Source organism: Hyla sarda, chromosome 8 (genome assembly GCF_029499605.1).
Source record: "Hyla sarda isolate aHylSar1 chromosome 8, aHylSar1.hap1, whole genome shotgun sequence".
NCBI classification, from domain to species: domain Eukaryota; kingdom Metazoa; phylum Chordata; class Amphibia; order Anura; family Hylidae; genus Hyla; species Hyla sarda.
In genome coordinates, this window is record NC_079196.1 from 178,008,053 (window position 1) to 178,026,391 (window position 18,339).

Sequence of the window (18,339 nt, forward strand, 5' to 3'; positions counted from 1 at the left end):
CACACCACAGACTACACTGCGCCGGCTGCATGAAGCTCCCCTCTAGCGGCCAAGGTGGTGGCAAAATTAGGTTTTGCCAAGAGAAGCAAAAATGCTTGCACCAGCCCTGCTTTTACTTTAGAAACAGCATAAAATTCTTCAGGTTGACAAAACTAGTGGTAAATTCATCTTTCATTTGCTTTTACCCTTCATTTCAAGATTTAGGTTTTCTCCAAAAATAATACAAATCAGGAAAAGTACTTTTGTCAGACTCCGCTAAAAAAAAAATAAAGACAGATATAGTATAAGATACAAAAAAACCTTGGGGATATAACTCCCCTCAGGGTAAACCCTGAATAGAGACCCTCTCTGGTCTAAAACTTAACTTTTAAATTGTCAAATAATAATTATAATACTGTGCTCAAATTGCCCACTAGGTGGCAGTGTGTGATTTAAAATTACAATCCCGTGTTCATTTATTTTCAATTTTGTAGCATGTTATGCTTGGATGTTTCTGACCGCGGGGCTCTGTTTGCAGTTCTCTGCCCAGATGCCGTCTACAGACATGGCATCTCAGAGCTCCGTGGTCGATCCATTTATTAATGCCGGGATTGAGCTAAAATCTGTTCTCTATCTCAACGTTTCGCCAGTGAGACACGGCTTTTTCAAGAGTCTGAGGTACACTGCGTTATGGCTGCTTTCTTATTTATGCCCTCGCTACTAATCGCGCTAATTGCTCAGCGTTCTCATCTCCCAATAGCACATCGTACTTTTTCTTGCATCATCCTCCGTCACTCATTTAGCACACATTCATTGGAGGTTGTCATTTTGATGTTAACCAATGTTAGTTATGCCTCTGCGCATGGCAAGGGACTTAGTCCTGCTGGCTACCATGGATTGCTTGAGGTGCTTATTTCTGCGCATGTCTTTGGACTTATATTATTTCTCAAGCGCTGATATATCCCTGCGCATGTCTTTGGACTTAGTTTTTCTTCTATCATATCATTACTTCCTTGCACATGTCTTTGGACTTAGTTTCTCTTCTATCATGTCTTTGTTTTACTGCGCATGTTTTAGGACTTAGTTTTTCTTCTATCATATCATTGCTGCACTTTTCCATTCAATGGTCTTAGTTATTCTGAACTCTTAGTTTTCTAAATGTGCAGCGCATTTGTATGGTCTTAGTTTGTTCTTCTATAGGTGAGGTGAGATATACCTATATCCCCTCATTGGTTAACTACTTAATTACAGACTATTTATAAGGTTATTCATATGCTGAAATAAATACTGTCAAGATGCTGTATGTAACTAGTTATCATATACTTATCCTATCAGTCTTATTACTTACTCAACTGGCAATGTTACTAGACAGTTTTGTATTTTTGATACATTTCTCTATCAACGAACAGTTTTGCAAATATCACAGGAATCACAGTTGTTGCTGTTACTCTATGTTATAGATATTGACACTGTCAATGTACAACGGTCACCAATTTCCGTCACTCCCTGATGTTGTCGATGCTAGGTAATTTGTTATGTTGGTTACATATTAGATATAGTATAAGACATTTTTATTTTTGAGGATTAAAAATCCTTTTATTTTTATATTCTAGAACACTTATAAGTTACGTAGGAAATGTAATATGGTTTACAATATATAACATTACACAATAGTGAAAGATGCAATAAATTAACTCATCACTCTTGTTATAGAGACATGAATAACTATAAATAAATAATATAAAATACTTTGTTGCATTTGATGACAGCAAAAGCCATTATAAACTGGATTTCTTTATTCATGCTCTTAAGACACTTATAGTATGTACTACAGAGGAACTTTGAGATAATACTAGCTAGCACTTTCTTAAAGGGGTATTCCCCCCCTAGACATCTTATCCCCTATCCAAAGGATAGGGGATAAGATGTCTGATCGTGGGGGTCCCGCCGCTGACACCTGTTTCTGCTCCGGAAGCGCTGGAGGGTCTGGGTCCCGACCACCAGAACGAAAGTCTGTGACATCACGACTCCGCCCTGTGTGACATCACGCCCCGTCCCCTCGATGCAAGTCTATGGGAGGGGGCGTGATGGCCATCACGCCCCCTCCCATAGACTTGCATTGAGGGGACGGGGCGTGACGTTACACGGGGCGGAGTCGTGATGTCACAGACTTCCGTGACATCACACGGGGCGGAGTCGTAACCTCACGGAATTCTGTTCTGGTGGTTGGGACCCAGACCCTCCAGCACTTCCGTTGGGTTCCACATGCTATATTGCGGGGGGGACCCCCGCGATCAGACATCTTATCCCTATCCTTTGGATAGGGGATAAGATGTCTAGGGGTGGAGTACCCCTTTAAGCCTGCGTACAGATCTAGCCCTAGCAACTCTAAAATGGTCATTGTAAAACAGCATGCAGAGTATTACAGAAAAATAAAAGAAGCAATTTGATTGGTTGCTATGGGCAACAGCTCTAGCGGCCAAGGAGAAGGCAAAATTAGGTTTTGCCAAAAGTAGCAAAGATCCTTGCACCAGCCCTGTATTTACTTTAGGAACATGCATAAAATATTTCAGGCTGGCAGACTACTGGCAAATTCATTTTTTATTTGCTTTTACCCTTCATTTCAAGATTTAGGGTTTCTCCAAAGATAATAAAAATCAAGAAACTTACTGTTGTCAGACCCCGCTAAAAAAAAATTAAAGAAAGATAAAGTATAAGACATTTTTATATTTCATTATAAACACTTTTTTTTTATTATATTCCAGAACATTTATAAGTTACATAGGAAATGTAAACTATAACTTATCACTCTTGTTATAGAGACAGGAATAAATATAAAGAAATAGCAGCAAACAATATGTTGCATTTGATGACAGAGAAAGCCATTATACACTTGACATCTTTATTCATAGGTTTAAAGGGGTACTCCACTGGCAAGCATTTGGATCATTTAGTTCCAAACGTTGTGTTCACGCTGTGGGGGTCGGTCACGCCCCCTCGTGACATCAGGCCATGCCCCTCAATGCAAGTCTATGGGAGGGCCCCTATTTAATCCATTTAATATCATTCAAAAAATAATAATACAAGACACCCGTGAGACAGATTCCATTTTATTCTATGGATAATTGAGGTTGCTGTTAGGTATCCATGACAGCCTTTGTTTTACCTAAAGTATATGTTGGGATTATTTACTCAGCTTCAATATGTTTATATGTTACCATTATTGTGTTGTATTTTTAGATGAAAATGATTCAAAGTTGTATTAAATAGGCACCATCACTTACAAAAACTTTTGATATGTTGTAGACATATGTTAAAAGTTTTGATCGGTCGGGGTCTGAGTATTCAGACCCTGACCGATCACTAGAATGAGTCGGGAGAAGTGTGCGCCAAGGAGAAACTTACAATGTAAAATTTTTGGGATTATGCCAGTCATGCTAATTCTGTTGATCGGTTGGGGTCTGAACACTCAGACCCCTACCAATTAAAACTTTTGACTTATCTCTAGGATATATGAAAAGTGTTTGAAAGTCACAGATACACTTTAAAGTAATTTTTTTTCCCCTAGCAGCAGAATCTCAAGCAATAAACGTGTTGTTCTCTCGAGGGGATGTCCAAACCAGAGAGCCCCCTAAAGGAAAATGACTGAATATCTGAGGTATCTAGCAACCAAATGTTTGCTTCTATGTATGTCCTGTTAGTGCAATACAAGACATGTTTCATGCTTATACTAAACAGATATTGATAGTCTACAAACATTTCGTTATGTATAGATAGAAAGATACATAAGAACATACCTAATGTTCTGATAGGTCCAAAGCTTAAAGTTGCTTGAACCTCAGGAACGCTAGCTGCTGCTCTATTAGTAGAAGAACATGTCTAAAAGAGAAAATAATCAGATATTAGCATGTGTACTACTGTACTAAAACTGTAAAATCAATTCATTTATCTCAAACATTTTGTTGAGGTGTCATCCTGTTCATGAACTAATGGATTGGACTCTTCTGTGGGCCAAAAGTTAAGCCAACAATAGGTTGTCTAAACTTTGACTAGACCAGTCTATAGCTATTTTAGACTGTCTAGTTTAATTTTCCCAAGTCTTTTTGAGTAAGTCTGCCCCAGTGTGTTTGAGCAGCATGTATGTTTTTCCCATGTGGGAAAATAAGCCCAAACTCTTTATCAAGAGCTTATCTGATGTAAGAGCATGTTGAAATTCAATATGGCCAGCCCTACTTTCCTCCAACATATTTCAGACTAATGTCTAAGAGACATGCTATTTCGTACAACAACATTTGTCACAGGCATCGGTCAAATGCATATGCCACAAGCTTTGCAACAGCTTTTCATAATGTATATGTCAAACAAATGCCATTACAGCCTATGGGTTTAAACTGTTAAAAGCTGTTAAATAAATGCAAAATAGTGACTCCCAATGTAAGGTCTCTACACATTACAAATGGTCCAGAAAAAAGCAAGCCCCATATGACTTGCAGCAGGAAAATGAAAAGAGTTATCACTTTTACAAGGCTTATGGAAAAAATTAAAGCTCAAAAAATTAAATAAAGTTCACTCCCTGAAAGTTTACCCCCCCCCCCATCATGTATTTATACTTCATGTTACAAGTTTTCAACATATTTAGACTGTCTAGTCTATAATCTTGACATTGGTACCAAGGTCATCATCATAACAATTATTGGTGCAGATTTTTTTTTCAAATATTACGATATACATAGTCCATTTTTGCAATGAGACAATCTACATTTTTTATCATACTCATGCATAAATATAAAAAAAAGCAGGTGAAACAGCTCACGCAATATATTTGTGTCTAGGGCACGGACCAGTGCAGACTCCACCCGAACATATGTAGAACAAATGAACAGACGTCCAGCTCGACAGCTCGTAGGTGCGATGATCGTCTTTATTCAAAAACTGGTACTTAAAAATACGGATAGGGACATAGAAATGATGCATTTTAGCCCATGTCTTAGGCCTTACTCTTAAGGCCTAATACTTGGGCCAAAACATGTCACTTCTATGTCCCTATATGTATTTCATGTAGCAGTTTTTGAAGAAAGACAAGCATCGCATGTACAAGCTGCCGAGCTGGACGTCTGTTCTTTTGTTCTACACATGCATAAATATGTTTATAAATATTGCTGTCAATTTTATAGGAGGTTAAAGAATGAACAATTACAAAGCAATACTTACAGGTGCACAACCTGTGGATCTGGGACAGAGGTGGACTTGGCAGTGGAGGTACACACTGGAGTAATCCCCAACAAATTTAAAGGCCTGGATATAGAATTTTCCTTCAGTCGTAACACCATTTTCTAGAACGACTATAGTTTTGTCTTGCAGGTTAGGGCAGCTATAAGATGACAATAAACATAATGAGGTAGTACTAGATGTCACAATACAAATGCCTATCTTCTCTGATCACTACAGTGAACTAAAATTCATAAACTGTATAGCTTATTTAAAGGACATCTGCAGCGTTACAAACACTTATCCCCTATCCTCAAGATAGGGGATAAGTGTTTGATCGCGGGGGGTCCGAACGCTAGGGCCCCCGGCGATCTCCTGTACAGGGCCACTGCTCTCCCGTGCAGGGGGCGTGCCAGCCGCAGCACGCCTCCTCCATACATCTCTATGGGAGAGGCGGGGAGGCAGCATTCGTGCCTCCCCGCATCCCCCATAGAACTGTATGGGAACAGGGAGGAGACGGGGCGTCACCGTCGACCTCTATGTCAACGCTACGTGCCTTAGCGCTCACCATGAGCACTTATGGTGGCGCCCCATTAGGGAGATCAGGGGGGGGGGTCCCAGCGGTCGGACCCCTGCGATCAAACACTTATCCCCTATCCTGTGGATAGGGGATAAGTGTAATGTCGCTGCAGTTGTCCTTTAAGCTACTGTCACATTGTAAAAGTGCAGTACATCTATGGTACATGTAAGGATAGTGGTGTTGATAGTATTGGGTATCCATTGTGCTAATTTCTATCAAGCCCGTTAGTATACACATTAGATCATATAGATGATGGGTCAACTGATAGATGAAAAAAAAATTTCCACAGGGGGCTAGTCACTAAACATATTGAAGTAGATTCTTTTTTCTTTTTTTTTTTAAGTTTCAACATGTTTAACATGATTTTTTTTATCCAGAATTCACTTATTCAAAATGAAATACAAACAACCTTGATCGGTTGTTAATGCAACTCCAGCACCAGCCTGCGACGCAACGTTTCAGGGGTGGACTCTTAGTTATGCGCATGTGGTAAGCTTGTGGGGATGTAGGGTATATGGGGTGTAGTTGTAGCTGTGCAGTGATGAAAGGGTGCTGGTTTAACCGTTAACTGTCGTGATGCCAGAGTGAAGGCTCCTCTGTATATGCTTGTCTTATTGCCATCTGTCCCAAGAGCGATAGGGAGGTATAATAAATGATTGTCCACAACCAGAGGTTTCAGAATACTGTCAGAACTTTTACTGCAGGTTTTATGCAGAATCAAACAGGAACAGTCTTTGTACAATCAGAGTCTATGAGGATCCTGACAGTTGGTTGGGACCTTGTGAGTTTTAAGCTCAGGAGATTTATACGCGCTGTTCCGCTGGATTTAGGGGATTGAGTTTAGGTCCAGCAGTCACACGGACTTTAGCGGGGAGTTGTATTATAACTCACAGTTTGGTATTATCAGGCTTTGGCTTGGTCTTGTCTTTGAAAGTTGCACGGACCTCTACTCTCTACTAGTCCGGAACCCAAGAGAGCGAGGATTGGCTGGCAGTTCCCTTATATGGGTAGGGGCTGGCCTTGAGCTCATTGTTCCATACCAATTGTCAATCACTTTACAAGGAATTATGGTCAAAACATGTGACCACACACGTGACCTAGGAAGGTCCTTTAACATACCTTAAGAGAATTAACATAAGTCATGTGACCTAACGTCCTGCGACACTATATTCACCATTAAATATACAATTAAATATACATATAAACATCACAAAATTAAAGAAGGAAGAGGTGACTAGGGGATATCCCACCAGGAGGACCCTACTGAAACGAAGTAACTCTGGCTTTTGGGACCACCATACAAGGTACAGTATACTGTACGGTACCGGGACACCACACGCACAAGAAGTAATTGTGAAACTAACAGGCACATTTAAAAGTCCTTAAAAAACTATGTTACAAAAGTGCATCATATCACAAATTCTATATAAATAACCATAAGTATAAACAAGTTACAAAAAGACTTTAAAGTTACAAACTTCATTTACTTCTATGGGTTCTTATGTCTCAAGCTTAGTAATCCGGTACACTTCCCTTTGTAATAAATTCTTTCTATTAAGCTCAACATTGGAATGAATAGCAACATCCTCTTGCCATCTCAAGTTTGTTACGGTCTGACCAAATAGTTTAAAATGCTGGGCAACTGATGTCTTGCCGTGAGTCGGTTCCACACTTGCCAGAGACTCATAATGTGAATAATGTCTTATCATTGATTTCTGTTAACCTATCCTTATCTTGATGGTTCTTGAAGTTTGGTCAACGTTATCTTTTCTGTGGGGACATTTTATGAAATATATCACAATCCTACTCTGGCAGGTATGGAATCTTCTCACCATGATCTTGTGTCCTTTGGCGGGGTGATAAATAATCTCACTTTTTATTACGCAACTGCAGTGAATGCAAGACAAGTATGGGTATGTGCCTTTTTTTCAAGTTGACAGAAATTTTTTTTTTTTTTAAGTGACATCACTTCTTATTATACACTCACCAATCATTCTGCCTCTCTTAAATACAAACAAAGGGGGATCTTTAAATAATAATCCATATTTTGTATCAGTGGATAATAGTTTCCAATATTTTTTAACAACACAATGTATTATGTTAGATCTCTTATCGTACCTTCCTGCATACAATACTCGGTTCTGTTTGCATTTTCTGCAATCTCGTTTGACACTTTTTTTTTATTAAATCCTCTTTCTACCTTCTTTTCTATACTTCTTTTTTGTTATAACCCCTGCTTACAAATTTTTGCACAATTAATTACTGCGATCCTTCTGGATAGTTTTAAACAACCTAAAATCAGGAAGATTTTTTGGACCGACTAGAGAAGATTGATAGTGAAAGGGTTATTGTTACGCCGAGCGCTCCGGGTCCCCGCTCCTCCCCGGAGCGCTCGCTACACTTCCCTCACTGCAGCGCCCCGGTCGGTTCCACGGACCCGGGGCGCTGCGTTACCACCTCCGGCCGGGATGCGATTCGCGATGCGGGTAGCGCCCGCTCGCGATGCGCACCCCGGCTCCCGTACCTTACTCGCTCCCCGTCAGTTCTGTCCCGGCGCGCGCGGCCCCGCTCCCTAGGGCGCGCGCGCGCCGGGTCTTTGCGATTTAAAGGGCCACTGCACCGCTGATTGGTGCAGTGGTTCCAATTAGTGTTTACACCTGTGCACTTCCCTATATCACCTCACTTCCCCTTCACTCCCTCGCCGGATCTTGTTGCCCTAGTGCCAGTGAAAGCGTTCCTTGTGTGTTCCTTGCCTGTGATTCCAGACCTTCTGCCGTTGCCCCTGACTACGATCCTTGCTGCCTGCCCCGACCTTCTGCTACGTCCGACCTTGCTTCTGTCTACTCCCTTGTACCGCGCCTATCTTCAGCAGCCAGAGAGGTTGAGCCGTTGCTAGGGGATACGACCTGGTCACTACCGCCGCAGCAAGACCATCCCGCTTTGCGGCGGGCTCTGGTGAAAACCAGTAGTGACTTAGAACCGATCCTCTAGCACGGTCCACGCCAATCCCTCTCTGGCACAGAGGATCCACTACCTGCCAGCCGGCATCGTGACAGTAGATCCGGCCATGGATCCCGCTGAAGTTCCTCTGCCAGTTGTCGCTGACCTCACCACGGTGGTCGCCCAGCAGTCACAACAGATTGCGCAACAAGGCCAACAGCTGTCTCAACTGACTGTTATGCTACAACAGTTACTACCACAGCTCCAGCAATCATCTCCTCCGCCAGCTCCTGTACCTCCTCCGCAGCGAGTGGCCGCTTCTGGAATACGACTATCCTTGCCGGATAAATTTGATGGGGACTCTAAGTTTTGCCGTGGCTTTCTTTCCCAATGTTCATTACACTTGGAGATGATGTCGGACCAGTTCCCCACTGAAAGGTCTAAGGTGGCTTTCGTAGTCAGCCTGCTGTCTGGAAAAGCCCTGGCTTGGGCCACACCGCTCTGGGACCGCAATGACCCCGTCACTGCCTCTGTACACTCCTTCTTCTCGGAAATTCGAAGTGTCTTTGAGGAACCTGCCCGAGCCTCTTCTGCTGAGACTGCCCTGTTGAACCTGGTCCAGGGTAATTCTTCCGTTGGCGAGTATGCCGTACAGTTCCGTACCCTTGCTTCAGAATTATCCTGGAATAATGAGGCACTCTGCGCGACCTTTAAAAAAGGCCTATCCAGCAACATTAAAGATGTTCTGGCCGCACGAGAAATCCCTGCTAACCTACATGAACTCATCCATCTTGCCACTCGCATTGACATGCGTTTTTCCGAACGGCGTCAGGAGCTCCGCCAGGATATGGACTCTGTTCGCACGAGGCGTTTCTTCTCCCCGGCTCCTCTCTCCTCTGGTCCCCTGCAATCTGTTCCTGTGCCTCCCGCCGTGGAGGCTATGCAGGTCGACCGGTCTCGCCTGACACCCCAAGAGAGGACACGACGCCGCATGGAGAATCTCTGCCTGTACTGTGCTAGTACCGAACACTTCCTGAAGGATTGTCCTATCCGTCCTCCCCGCCTGGAAAGACGTCCGCTGACTCCGCACAAAGGTGAGACAGTCCTTGATGTCTACTCTGCTTCTCCACGTCTTACTGTGCCTGTGCGGATGTCTGCCTCTGCCTTCTCCTTCTCTGCTGTGGCCTTCTTGGACTCTGGATCTGCAGGAAATTTCATCTTAGCCTCTCTCGTCAGCAAGTTCAACATCCCGGTGACCAGTCTCGCCAGACCCCTCTACATCAATTGTGTAAACAATGAAAGATTGGACTGTACTATACGTTTCCGCACGGAGCCCCTTCTAATGTGCATCGGATCTCATCACGAGAGGATTGAACTGTTGGTCCTCCCCAATTGCACTTCTGAAATCCTTCTTGGACTTCCCTGGCTTCAACTCCATTCCCCAATCCTGGATTGGTCCACTGGGGAGATCAAGAGTTGGGGGCCCTCTTGTTCCAAGGACTGCTTAAAACCGGTTCCCAGTAAACCTTGCCGTGTCCCTGTGCTTCCTCATGTAACCGGTCTCCCTAAGGCCTATATGGACTTTGCGGACGTTTTTTGCAAAAAACAAGCTGAGACTCTACCTCCTCACAGGCCTTATGATTGTCCCATTGACCTCCTCCCGGGCACTACTCCACCCCGGGGCAGAATCTATCCTCTGTCCGTCCCAGAGACTCTTGCCATGTCTGAATACGTCCAAGAAAATTTAAAAAAGGGCTTTATCCGTAAATCCTCCTCTCCTGCCGGAGCCGGATTTTTCTTTGTGTCCAAAAAAGATGGCTCTCTACGTCCTTGCATTGACTACCGCGGTCTTAATAAAATCACGGTTAAGAACCGCTACCCCCTACCCCTCATCTCTGAACTCTTTGATCGTCTCCAAGGTGCCCATATTTTTACCAAACTGGACTTAAGAGGTGCTTATAATCTCATCCGCATCAGAGAGGGGGATGAATGGAAAACGGCATTTAACACCAGAGATGGACACTTTGAGTATCTGGTCATGCCCTTTGGTCTATGCAACGCCCCTGCCGTCTTCCAAGACTTTGTTAATGAAATTTTTCGTGATCTACTATACTCCTGTGTTGTTGTATATCTGGACGATATCCTGATTTTTTCTGCCAATCTAGAAGAACACCGCCAGCATGTCCGTATGGTTCTTCAGAGACTTCGTGATAATCAACTCTATGCCAAAATAGAGAAATGTCTGTTTGAATGCCAATCTCTTCCTTTTCTAGGATACTTGGTCTCTGGCCAGGGACTACAAATGGACCCAGATAAACTCTCTGCCGTCTTAGATTGGCCACGCCCCTCCGGACTCCGTGCCATCCAACGTTTTTTGGGGTTCGCCAATTATTACAGGCAATTTATTCCACATTTTTCTACCATTGTGGCTCCTATTGTGGCTTTAACAAAAAAAAATGCCGATCCCAAGTCCTGGCCTCCTCAAGCGGAAGACGCCTTTAAACGACTCAAGTCTGCCTTTTCTTCGGCTCCCGTGCTCTCCAGACCTGACCCATCTAAACCCTTCCTATTGGAGGTTGATGCCTCCTCAGTGGGAGCTGGAGCTGTCCTTCTACAAAAAAACTCTTCCGGGCATGCTGTTACTTGTGGTTTTTTTTCCAGGACCTTCTCTCCGGCGGAGAGGAACTACTCCATCGGGGATCGAGAGCTTCTAGCCATTAAATTAGCACTTGAGGAATGGAGGCATCTGCTGGAGGGATCAAGATTTCCAGTTATTATTTACACCGATCACAAGAACCTCTCCTACCTCCAGTCTGCCCAACGGCTGAATCCTCGTCAGGCCAGGTGGTCTCTGTTCTTTGCCCGATTTAATTTTGAAATTCACTTTCGGCCTGCTGATAAAAACATTAGGGCCGATGCTCTCTCTCGTTCCTCAGATGCCTCTGAAATTGAACTCTCTCCTCAACACATCATTCCTCCTGACTGCCTGATTTCCACTTCTCCAGCCTCCATCAGGCAAACTCCTCCAGGAAAGACCTTTGTTTCTCCACGCCAACGCCTTGGGATCCTCAAATGGGGTCACTCCTCCCATCTCGCAGGTCATGCGGGCATCAAGAAATCTGTGCAACTCATCTCTCGCTTCTATTGGTGGCCGACTCTAGAGACTGATGTGGTGGACTTTGTGCGAGCCTGCACTATCTGTGCCCGGGATAAGACTCCTCGCCAGAAGCCCGCTGGTTTTCTTCATCCTCTACCTGTCCCCGAACAACCTTGGTCTCTGATTGGTATGGATTTTATTACTGACTTACCCCCATCCCATGGCAACACTGTTATTTGGGTGGTCGTTGATCGATTCTCCAAAATGGCACATTTCATCCCTCTTCCTGGCCTTCCTTCAGCGCCTCAGTTGGCTAAACAATTTTTTGTACACATTTTTCGTCTTCACGGGTTGCCTACACAGATCGTCTCGGATAGAGGCGTCCAATTTGTGTCTAAATTCTGGAGGGCTCTCTGTAAACAACTCAAGATTAAATTAAATTTTTCTTCTGCATACCATCCTCAATCCAATGGACAAGTAGAGAGAATTAACCAGATCTTGGGTGACTATTTACGACATTTTGTTTCCTCCCGCCAGGATGACTGGGCAGATCTTCTACCTTGGGCCGAATTCTCGTATAATTTCAGAATCTCTGAATCTTCCTCCAAATCTCCGTTTTTCGTGGTGTACGGCCGTCACCCTCTTCCCCCCCTCCCTACCCCCTTGCCCTCTGGTCTGCCCGCTGTGGATGAAATTTCTCGTGATCTTTCCACCATATGGAAAGAGACCCAAAATTCTCTCTTACAGGCTTCTTCTCGCATGAAGAGATTCGCAGATAAGAAAAGAAGAGCTCCTCCCATTTTTTCCCCTGGAGACAAGGTATGGCTCTCCGCTAAATATGTCCGTTTCCGTGTCCCGAGCTATAAGTTGGGACCACGCTATCTTGGTCCTTTTAAAGTTTTGTGTCAAATTAATCCTGTCTCTTACAAACTTCTTCTTCCTCCTTCTCTTCGTATCCCTAATGCCTTTCACGTCTCTCTTCTTAAACCTCTCATCCTCAACCGTTTTTCTCCTAAATCTGTTCCTCCCACTCCTGTTTCCGGCTCCTCGGACATCTTCTCTGTCAAAGAGATTTTGGCCTCTAAAAAGGTCAGGGGAAGAACTTTTTTTTTAGTGGATTGGGAGGGTTGTGGTCCAGAAGAGAGGTCCTGGGAACCTGAGGACAATATCCTGGACAAAAGTCTGATCCTCAGGTTCTCAGGCCCCAAGAAGAGGGGGAGACCCAAGGGGGGGGGTACTGTTACGCCGAGCGCTCCGGGTCCCCGCTCCTCCCCGGAGCGCTCGCTACACTTCCCTCACTGCAGCGCCCCGGTCGGTTCCACGGACCCGGGGCGCTGCGTTACCACCTCCGGCCGGGATGCGATTCGCGATGCGGGTAGCGCCCGCTCGCGATGCGCACCCCGGCTCCCGTACCTTACTCGCTCCCCGTCAGTTCTGTCCCGGCGCGCGCGGCCCCGCTCCCTAGGGCGCGCGCGCGCCGGGTCTTTGCGATTTAAAGGGCCACTGCACCGCTGATTGGTGCAGTGGTTCCAATTAGTGTTTACACCTGTGCACTTCCCTATATCACCTCACTTCCCCTTCACTCCCTCGCCGGATCTTGTTGCCCTAGTGCCAGTGAAAGCGTTCCTTGTGTGTTCCTTGCCTGTGATTCCAGACCTTCTGCCGTTGCCCCTGACTACGATCCTTGCTGCCTGCCCCGACCTTCTGCTACGTCCGACCTTGCTTCTGTCTACTCCCTTGTACCGCGCCTATCTTCAGCAGCCAGAGAGGTTGAGCCGTTGCTAGGGGATACGACCTGGTCACTACCGCCGCAGCAAGACCATCCCGCTTTGCGGCGGGCTCTGGTGAAAACCAGTAGTGACTTAGAACCGATCCTCTAGCACGGTCCACGCCAATCCCTCTCTGGCACAGAGGATCCACTACCTGCCAGCCGGCATCGTGACAGTTATATTTCTTTGCACAGTCGATGCACAAAGTCTGTACACTAATGTACCACAGATCGAAGGGATTCAGTGCATTCAAAAATTGCTTTCTTTGAATGCACAATTGAGTAATCGTAAAATCAGCTCTCTTATAAATCTGTTGGAATATGCCCTAATGAATAATAAGTTTTCATGGGATCATTGGTTGCTCCTAGTTTGGTCAATGCCTTTGTAAAAATTTGAATAATTTAGAAAATGTTCATGTTTTTGGTACCATAGGATTGAAGGCATCGTCCACATGGCTGTGTTATATAGACGATGTCTTCAAGGTTGGGCAAGACTCGCTCAAACAATTGGTTGATCATCTTAATTCATGTCATCAATGGATCCGATTCTCACTTACTTACAACTCTGATACCATTTTACTTTTTAGATGTGAAAATTAGTAAAAAAAAAAAAAAGGTAACCATTTTGCAACAACTTTATAAAGTAAGCCTACAGATAAAAGGAATATGCTTCACAGAAAAAGTTTCCATTCACCCATGATGTTTAAAGGGTTGCCAAAAAGTAAAAAAAGTAAAAAAAAAATTAAAAAAGGTGAGGTACAATATGAGATCTAACATAATAAAAGATACCTTTAAACAATAATGGAAACTGTTATCCACTGACACAAAATATGGATTATTATTTAAAGACACCCCCATGTTTGTATTTAAGAGAGGCAGAACAACCTGCGAGTGTTTAATAAGGAACTAAATAACTATTAAAAAAAAAAACTAAACAAACTTTTCTGTCAACTTGAAAAAACAGAACATACCCATACTTGTCTTGCATTCAATGCAGTAGCGTAATAAAAGGTGAGATAATTACTGACCCCACAAAAAGACACAAAATCGCATTGGGGGATTCCATACCGACCAGAGTGGGATTGTGATATACTTAATAAAATGTTCCTGCGTAAAAGATTACATTGGCCAGACTTCTAGAGCCATCAAGATTAGTCTAGATGAACAGAAATCAATTATAAGACATTATTCACATTATGAGTCTCTGGCAAGTGTGAAACAGACTCATGGCAAAACATGAATTTCTCTGCATTTTAACCTATTTGGTCTGACTGTAACAAACTTGAGATGGCAAGAGGATTTTGCTATTCATTCCAAAGTAGAGCTTAATAGAAGGAATCTATTACAAAGGAGAGTGTACTGGATTACTGAGCTGTAGACATTAGAACCCATAGAAGTAAATTAAAAGGGTTATCCAGGAATAGAAAATCAGAGCTATTTTTTTTTTTCAAAAACAGCTCACCGTCTGTCCCCAGGTTGAGTGTGGTATTACAACTTGGCTCCATTCACTTTAATGGAACTGAGCTGCAAAACCACACCCAACTTGCAGACAGACAGGGAGTAGTTTTTGAAAGAATGTTTTTTACTTAGAATTGGTGAAATGTGGTGTTTTTTTTTTTAGCATAGTTTTAAGGTCTTCTAAATGTTCCTGTTAGTACATGTGTTCCATCAGGATTCTTACAACTCGTTATTCTGCCCATGAAACGTTGCATCGCAGGCTGAACCACAAGTCATATTAGCATCTGACCAAGGTTGTTTGCATTTCACCTTGAATAAGTAAATTCTGGATATAACATCACGTTAGATGTATTAAAAGTCCAAGAATAAAGGAATAATCTACTTCAAGAGGGATTGTGAGTAGTGTGTAGTACACATATGTCACGATGCCGGCTGGCAGGAGGTGGATCCTCTGTGCCAGAGAGGGATTGGCGTGGACCGTGCTAGTGGACCGGTTCTAAGTCACTACTGGTGTTCACCAGAGCCCGCCGCAAAGCGGGATGGTCTTGCTGCGGCGGTAGTGACCAGGTCGTATCCACTAGCAACGGCTCAACCTCTCTGACTGCTGAAGATAGGCGCGGTACAAGGGAGTAGACAGAAGCAAGGTCGGACGTAGCAGAAGGTCGGGGCAGGCAGCAAGAATCGTAGTCAATAAGGCAATAGCAGGAGGTCAAGTACACAGTATGGACAAACACAGTAACGCTTTCACTAGGCTCTAAGGCAACAAGATCCGGCAGGGGAGTGCAGGGGCAGTGATCAGATATAGTCTGGGAGCAGGTGGAAGCCAATTAAGCTAATTGGGCCAGGCACCAATCATTGGTGCACTGGCCCTTTAAGTCTCAGGGAGCTGGCGCGCGCGCGCCCTAGAGAGCGGAGCCGCGCGCGCCAGCACATGACAGCAGGGGACCGGGACGGGTAAGTGACCTGGGATGCGATTCGCGAGCGGGCGCGTCCCGCTGTGCGAATCCCATCCCCGACGGCCATGACAGTGCAGCGCTCCCGGTCAGCGGGACCGACCGGGGCGCTGCGGAGAGAGAGACGCCGTAAGTGCTCCGGGGAGGAGCGGGGACCCGGAGCGCTAGGCGGAACAACATAGCTTGCTCAGGTAATTTTTTAGAGCAACACTCAAGAGGACATTGTGGGTACAGTGAAACATGTTGGGGGGCAAGAGATATGATTTTTTTTAAATGCTTGGGGGTGCAGAGGTAGAATTCAAATCCATACCCTAGTGCCTAAGGGCACCCAAAGGCTCCTCTGTCACATAAGAAGACAGGATTATTAATGGCACATGATAGGTATGAGAATAATGGGCCTGACATGCTAATTTCAGCTAACGTGCTGTTGGCTTCTGGCACAGCGAAAAAACAGAATAAAAATGTCACCACTATCTTAGCTTACAACCAGGTACTGACAATGACCAATATTATATATATTTAGATGTTGCAGTCAGAGCAATTAGAAAATATTTCACTTCTACAAAGTTGGAGTTACTTCAAAGTTGTTCAACACTTGCATGCATGCTTATATTCAGTAGCGTTGCTAGGGCAGTGGGGGTGCAGTCTACACCAGTGACACCCCCTGGTGAGGTGACACACTGACTGACCCAGGTGTTGTCCTACTATGTGTGTGTGTGCAGAGTATGTAGCAAAGCTGTGTGTGCAGTGTGTGCAGCAGAGCTGTGTGTTTGCAATGCATGTAAAGAGCTGTATGTGCGAAGGGTGTCGTTACAGTAATTTTGAGGCTTGAGTGGGGGGGCATGAGGCATAGTAATGTTGGGGCTTTGGGAGGCATGAGGCGTAGTAATTTCGGGGCTTTGGGAGGCATGAGGCACAGTAATGTGGGGCCTTGAGCTGGGACATGAGGCACATTAATGTGGGGGCTTAGGGGGCATTTAACACAGTAATGTGGGGGTTGGTGGATTATAATGCTAACATGATGCACAGTAATGGTGGGAGGGTTTGAGATGTTGACACGAGGCAGTACTGTTGGCACAGTATTATATTCAGAGTGCACAGTGTGTGGTATTATTATATTCAGAGGGTACAGTGTGTGGTGGTATTATCTTTAAAGGGTGCAGTGGGTAGGAGTATCATATTCAGAGGGAACAGTGCGTGCTAGTATTATATTTAGGAGCACAGTGTGTGACAGTATTATATTCCGAGGATGCAGTGTGTGGTAGTGTGGTGTCCCAGCACCAAAGGCTGTCCTGTGGGCAAAAGAATGTCTCGGACTGCCTTGGGCCCACTGCTCCATGGTTTAAATTATTATACTGTGTTTTATTCCTGTGTTATGTTATGCATGAATTGTGTACTGTATCCTTAAGGGAATGCTGCAGAGTGACCAGGTTACCCTGACACCCCAATGGGAACCCCCCAACATTGGCCTTTATGTAGTGCAATGTCGAGGAGCTGTTAAGTTTCAGTTGCAGTTAGCAGAGAGTTGTGAGGAGAGCAGGAGTTGGAGTGTGGAGATCTTTAGTTAACAGAGTGAGGAGACCTGAAGAGAGAGCATAAAGTCTGAAGCCACACCAATCTCAGGAAAACCCCAGCGCACAAGTGAAATTTGAAGCCTGGCAGTGAGCACAGAGTCCTTAGGGAGAAAAATAGTCTAGTCAGTCAGCACAAAGTCTCTAGGTCCAATGTGGCCTGCCATAATCAATAATCTGCAGTTTCTCTGACTACAAGTCTCAGCAAGGAGACAGGCTCCCTGGGTTTTACTCTGCACATCCCTCTGCACTAAAGTTTTGAAAGTCAAGGATTTTCTCACTTCTGCAACAGTAAAGATAGTTATCAACCTTGTATCGGTGTCACCTTTGTCCCCACTCGTTGCTCGTCTCATACTTGGACCGCAGAGGTTAATGATGCCCTGGTGTCATGAATTGCTACACCCTATGTTCAATCACCCCAATAGCCAGTGCCCTCCACAGTAGTATTTATTTCAGAGGGTGCAGTGTGTAGCAGTACTATATTTAGGAGCACAATGTGTGGAAGTATTATATTCAGAGGGAACAGTGTGTGGTGGTATTATATTCAGAGGGTGCAGTGTTTAGTAGTATTTTATTTAGGAGCATGGTGTGTGGTAGTATTAAATTCAGAGAGCACAGTGTGTTGTAGTATTATTTTCATAGAGCACAGTGTGTGGCAGTATAATATTCAGAGGGTACACTGTCGCAGGGTTATATTGTTAATTATTATTTTCATATAGAGGATTAGAATCCACTGACAAACTGAGGAGCCAATGCCATCTGGGTGTCAAGTTCTGCAGAGAAAA